The following is a 6,606-nucleotide window of genomic DNA, read 5'->3' as shown; positions in this document are numbered from 1 at the left end:
TCCCTCTGCCTGTCTGAAAGTCTGCCTGTCTCTATCCTCTCCAATTATGTGGAGAGCACCAATTCTGATCAGGCTCACAGCAACTACTTTAAAAGGCAGGTTTGTTTAGTTTGTTAGTTAAAGTCCAGCTGAGTTCTTTAGTGCCTCCATTTTGAGCAACAATTCATGTCTCGTCTGCAGAACAAATCTCGCCTCAATTGGTCAGATTATCAATAAAATATTTCAGAATCAGATTGAAGATCATTTCATATGCTGCTAATATAAAATGTACTTTCCGTCCATGGGAAATGTAGGGGATGGAGGATGAAATGGGATTTATACCAGTGCTTGAAGCCCTTCGGCTCTTTCTATGATTTCACTAATTTGACAATTAGAATCAATGGGTATTTCACCGCGTTCTTCAGCTCCTCTCTGAATTTAGTCTGGGTCAGGACATAAATACACGTGTTTGTGCAGGAACTGAGAAGCTGCAGCATCTTTGATGTTTGTTGTGTGATATAAACAGGGTCAGTGTAGGAGGAATAAGACCGAGTGCCTGCAATTCGCAAATAAATGTTAAATACAACGTGTGTCACCCATAACAGTATAAAGCTGCCCGATATACTGAAGAGCAAAATGATGGATTTCTTTCGGTTCTCCATCTCTGGGTCCTTGTGATTCTCTCCATCGCTGCGGCCCCGGAGTCCCCTGCGGACTCGACTGGCCACTAAAATACGTCTGACTGTCAGAATATTGAGCAACGAAATCAGAAAGAAAGGGACACAGGGGGTTAAAATGAGGTGAAACAAGTCAAATGCCGCCCATGCAGGGGAAGCACGGAAGCTCGGTTTCGTCTCACAACCCCAGGGAACATTATCCATTATATATCGAGGCTCATTCACAAAGTGCCAGGGGACACTCTCTAAACAGCCCAGCACACTCACTGTCCCCAGAACCGCAGCCGCCGTTTCCTCGATGCAATATTTCGTTTTCAGCTTCTCACAACAAATGGCCACAAATCGATCAAAGGTGAAAGCGACTGTGAGCCAGACAGAAACCACTGTGGTTGCATTACCCAAGAAGATTATGAGACTACACACAGGCGTAATGTCCAGGAATGAAACTGGAAAATACAACAGATTAATCCATCTCAGTATCACATCAATGATAACGACCATGAGATCGGCCACTGCCATTCCCACCAGTTAGCGACAGATGCATTTGGAGAGACCGTACTTTCCTCTGGACAGGATCACAATCGCCATCAAGTTAACTGTAAGAGAGAGAAAAGGAAGCAGATAAATTACTGATTAGACCTGGAGCCAAAGCAGCAGCATGAGAAGATCTGGGGTGAAATTTCCAGCTTTGTTGCTGCATCAAAGGGTGGAAATTGATTCATTGACCTGGGCAACGCTTTCGGGCAGAGAGATGTTTTCAAACACAATGTTTAATGATGAATTGGGAAATCGATGCAGAAAGTGATAAAGTGAGCACCGGATCCACTGGTAAGGCTGAGTGAGGGCGCAGTGCCGGTGGTGAAAGTAGAAAAGGGTTTTACCGACCAGGAATCCAAAGGATTAAATCTGGATTTGTTCTGGAAAGAGAGCGAAGACCGGAAAGGTAAGGGGACAGGGGGAAGTGCTACTTTATTACTCTGGTTTAAGAGAGCCGACAGGGGCTGGCACTAATCGGGAAAGCCCGAAAGCGGCGTTCGTGAGATTCAGTCTTCGGATCGGATTTGAGGACGCAGCTGAAGACCAAGCCAGTGAGTGAGATTGGGAGAGAGACAAGGACAGGAAATGGTGGAGCTGGACGGGAGTAACGATAAGATAGTTTGGGAAATTGGATAAACTGAAGCAATGCACGAGGAGACACAGGATTCAATGCTGTTGGAGGAGAGGCTGGGATTCACACAGAGAGACTGCATCAGAGAATTAGTGGAAATCTAATCTATAGGTCCCAGTAACACAATCGAACTAATATATTGAGATGAATGGTCTTCGACCTGAAACGTTAACTCATTTTTTTTCTCCACAGATGCTGCCTGACTTGCTGAGATTCTCCAGCTTTTTTCTGTTTTTATTTTTAATAAATTCAACAGTTCGTTTCTGTGTTTGTTGGTGTCAGGGAACCTGTGGTGGGTCTGACATGTGTTCATTAAATTTACTTTGTACATTCAATTAAAATTAAATTGGAAAGTATTCATTAACTTAACCTCATTCTTTATTGAATTCACCCGTGCTTTTAACATACAATATTCTAATAATTCATTACGATCAAGAAATTACTGATTGATTTCTTAAAGTAAATTTTAATCATGTTTAGTGTTAAGTTGGAAAACTAAGCACATTCACAAAAAACAGACTGAGGACATGACAGGGATAGAAACATAAGGAGCGAGTCCCACAATAAAAACTCACCTAATCTGACCACATCATAATAACACCTTCAAGTCACATTTTCTATTTATCTTTGTAGTGGAAGTTTCAGCAGTTCATTCCCATGAATTATTCACACCAGAGCCTCTCTCTTTCCCTCTCAGTCGCCCTCTCCATCACTCACTCTACTCCCTTTCTCAAATCGATTTTCATATCCGATTAAATCCTATCGTCCTGCGCCTGCATTCTGTTCACCAGTCCCGTGTCCCACCGATCTTATTCTCAGTGTCAGTTTGTTAAATAGTGAAGCGTCTGTGGAATAGTGTAATGTTTCAACAGATCATTCAAGTCTCCACCTGTTCATCTACACTTTTCACATCATCTACAAATTATGGAATAAACAGAGTCACAAGCCTCTTCCAGACACATCTCACAATAATTGAGATTCCATCTCCGTTAATTATAAAGTAAAGTGATAGATGGCCGGATTGTTCAATTAACAAAATGCCAATATCATACGTATAATCTACAGATAAATAGAAGGGTTCCTGATTCCAACAGATATAACGTGTACTAACGTCAACACATTTCATTTTACAATGAAGTCCAGCGACAGTAAGTGAATTCATCCACAGTGAAGCAGAGAAGGAGATGTGAAAGTGTCAGCAGCAAACTGAGTTCAGTAGCCATGTGAAACAATATTTCATAACAAAGTTAACCAATAAATTAATTGAAATCCCAGATAAACTGAATCGTTATTTGGAGGGGGTGTGGGGGGAGGGAGGACACTTGGAGACTAATAATAGGATTTGGCAGTGTCAACATGGATTTATTAAAGGGAAATTATATTTTACAAATCTATTAGAGTTGCTTGAGGATGTAACTAGTAGAATAGATAAGGGGGAAACAATGGATGTGGAGTATTTGGATTTTCAGAAAGCTTTCGATAAGGTACCACACAAGAGGTTGGTGAACAAAGTTAGAGCGCAAGGAATTGGGGGTAATATACTGGCATGGATTAAGAATTGGTTAACAGACAGAAAACAGAGAGTAGGAATAAATGGGTCTTTTTCAGATTGGCAGACTGTGACTAGTGGGGTACCGCAGGGATCGGTGCTTGGGCCCCAGCTATTCACATTCTACATCAATGATTTGGATGAGGAGACCAAAATGTAATATTTGCAAGTTTGCTGATGACACAAAACTAAGTGAGAATGTGAGTTGTGATGTGGATGCAAAGAGGCTTAAAGGGGATATAGACAGGCTAATTGGGTGGGCAAGAACATGGCAGATGGGATATTATGAGGAAAAATGTGAAGTTATCCACTGAGGTAGAAAAACAGAAATGCAGAGTATTTTATTAAATGGTGAGAGATTGGGAAATGTTGATGTTCAAATGGACCTGGGTGCCCTTATATATGAGTCAATGGAAGCTAACATGCAGGTGCAGGAAGCAATTAGGAAGGCAAATGGTATGTTGGCCTTGATTACAAGAGGTTTTGAGTACAGGAGTAAAAATATCTTACTGCAATTATAATGAGCCTTAGTGAGAACGCACTTGGTTTATTGTGTACAATTTTGGTCTCCTTACCTAAGAAACGATATACTTGCCATAGAGGGAGCACAACGGAGGTTCACCAGATTGATTCCTGCGATGGCAGGATTGTCAAATAAGGAGGGATGAAGTAGACTAGGCCTGTATTCTGTAGAATTAGAAGAATGATAGGTGATCTCATTGAAACGTACAAAACTCTTACAGGGCTCGACAGGTTAGATGCAGGGAGAGTGTTTCCTTGGCTGGCGATTCTAGAACCAGGGGTCACAGTCCCAGAATAAGAGGTAGGCCATTTAGGACAGAGATGAGGAGAAATTCCTTCACTCAGACACTTGTGAACCTTTGAAATTTTCTACCCCAGAGGGCTGTGGAGGCTAAGTCATTGAATACATTGAAAACAGAGATCGATAGACTTCTAGATATTAAAGGCATCAAATGATATGGGGGTAGTGCAGGAATAGGTCGTTGAGGTAGAAGATCTGCCATGATTTTGTTGAATGGCGGAGCAGTCTCCAGGTGCCGGATGGCCTACTCCTGCTCCTATTTCTTATTTTATTATTTTATTATTGTGCTGCCTCCTTGTAACATTGAGACCGTGAGCTGCCTCATTATCAATCACTGAAGGCACATTGTTGAATAATTATGATTGAACAGATGAGTTCAACATGAAACTGTTAACAGCTTCTGATGGCCTGATATCACCTCTTCGCCCACACACCTGACTCCAGTACATTCAGTACAGGGAACAGTCCAACAACAATGCCAGCGTTGCATATGCAAAGACCATTACAGACATAATGTAAGTCCTACAAGACCAAAAGTTTCGAAGTTAAGGAGATACTATTATTCAACAGTTCATTCAGCACAGAGGATAATCCATTAAAAATGTCAGGTTTGGATACACAACCCAAATTACAGATATAATATAACTACTACAAAACCGAAAGAACATCATTGGACCAATAGAACTAAACCGGTAACTGTGTAAAACATGATGGGAGAAAAAATAATTTGCGAATACAGCAGAGTTAACACTGATTTACAACATTAAGAGCTGAGAAAACGGCCTACCAGGAACTCCAACTGCTGCAAGAACAGGATGGTAAATGCGTTGTATCTGATAGATAACTGAAGAATGCATTTTTGTGAGAAGCAGCGACTACTGTTGGCCTGGATACCATAGCTCCGGCACGCACTCTGAGCTTATCCATTCCAACAGGCCCTGATTTATACAGGAGATAAGTCTCCACTGACACGGTTATACCCCTGATCATTGCTATTAGTTACAGCCACTTGAACAAACACATTATATCAGCAGCTTTTACTCTAATGTAAATTATGTAGTGGATGAAACACAAACATCTCAAAGTCTAGGACATTATTTTAATCAGACCTCTCTCGCGAATAAAGTTATAATCTCTGCTCGTACAGGACTCATCCAACAATAAGGAGCGACTTCATTTACTGTTTTCATACAATTGTATTGACCACCTTCGTTCCTGGAGATTCATTTATAAATTGTACCAATTTCTTCACAGCGTACACTGTTTCCAGTGACACAAGCAGGCCCGTTTCACTCTGTTCCTGCAGTTGCTCAGTTAAATTAAAATGTTGAGTCTCTGACACGAGGACAGTTAAAGAGCAGGTTGAGGAAAGCAGCCTAGAAATGGCTGTGGGCATTATTAGGGGACGGACACTGCAAATGCACAATTGACATTCCTCTCTCCGCTATTTTACTGCAGATGTTTACCCATTGGTTAATGGCTCCAATAAAATTGGTCCCGTGTAAGACCGAGCTGAGCTCATTACCCGATTTGACCGCCATCACACACGCCCCGTGATTCCCTCACCCGCCTCCATTCCTTCCTCAGCCCATTGACATTGAAACCCTCACCAATGCCTCTGTCCCCTCCAGACTCCATTCCTCCAATGCGCTCCTGACCGGCCACCCAACCTCCACTTTCCATAAACGGGAGGTCGTCCAAAACTCTGTTGTCCGTGTCCAACCAGCACTAGGTCCTGCTCGGCCTCACTGACCCTCACTGGCTCCCAGTTCCATATCCGTTAAATTTAAAATTCCCATCCTTGAGTTTAAATCCCTCCATGGCCCATCCCTCCCCATCTTCACACCTATAGCAAATCCACCCTTGACATCCTCATTCATCGGACACTGGCCTCTTTTGATGGGACTACCCTCTCTTGGTTCCACTCACCCATCTGATTAGAGTCAGGAGAAGCTTCTCTCCCCAACCTATCAGCGTTATCTCTGATGTTTCTAAAGGTTCAATCCTTGACTCCCTCCATTTTCTCATCTACGTGCTGCCCTGTGGTGAGATTGTCCGCAGAGAAAGACCAGCTTTCAGATGTACGCTGTCAAATCCACCTCCTCTCTTGACCCTTTGAAAATATTTGTGTTATCAGTCCAACATTCGGTTTTAGATGATCCACAATTTCCTCCAGTTTCAATTGGGAAGTCTTGATCGTTGGTCCCACAATCTTCTCATGGGAAGAACACCACCTGCACGTTCCCCTCCAAGTCATGCACCATTTTGACTTGGAAACATATTGCTTTTCCTTCATCGGCGCTTGGCCAAATTCCTGGAACTCCCTACCTGGCAGCACTACGGGAGAACCTTCACCACATGGACTGCAGCAGTTCAAGAGGGCGGCTCACCACCACCTGCCCAAAGGCAA

General features: G+C 42.7%; 1 pseudogene; it reads right to left on the bottom strand.

Moving 5' to 3' along the window:
• Positions 1 to 347: 347 nt before the first annotated feature.
• LOC137310158 (probable G-protein coupled receptor 139) lies at positions 348 to 5,053 on the bottom strand (annotated as a pseudogene).
• Between the last annotated feature and the right edge of the window lie 1,553 nt (positions 5,054 to 6,606).

The sequence above is a fragment of the Heptranchias perlo genome, unplaced genomic scaffold, assembly GCF_035084215.1.
Source record: "Heptranchias perlo isolate sHepPer1 unplaced genomic scaffold, sHepPer1.hap1 HAP1_SCAFFOLD_230, whole genome shotgun sequence".
NCBI lineage: Eukaryota > Metazoa > Chordata > Chondrichthyes > Hexanchiformes > Hexanchidae > Heptranchias > Heptranchias perlo.
The sequence above is the reverse complement of the archived record's forward strand: the minus strand, read 5'-3'. Positions and strand labels throughout refer to the sequence as shown.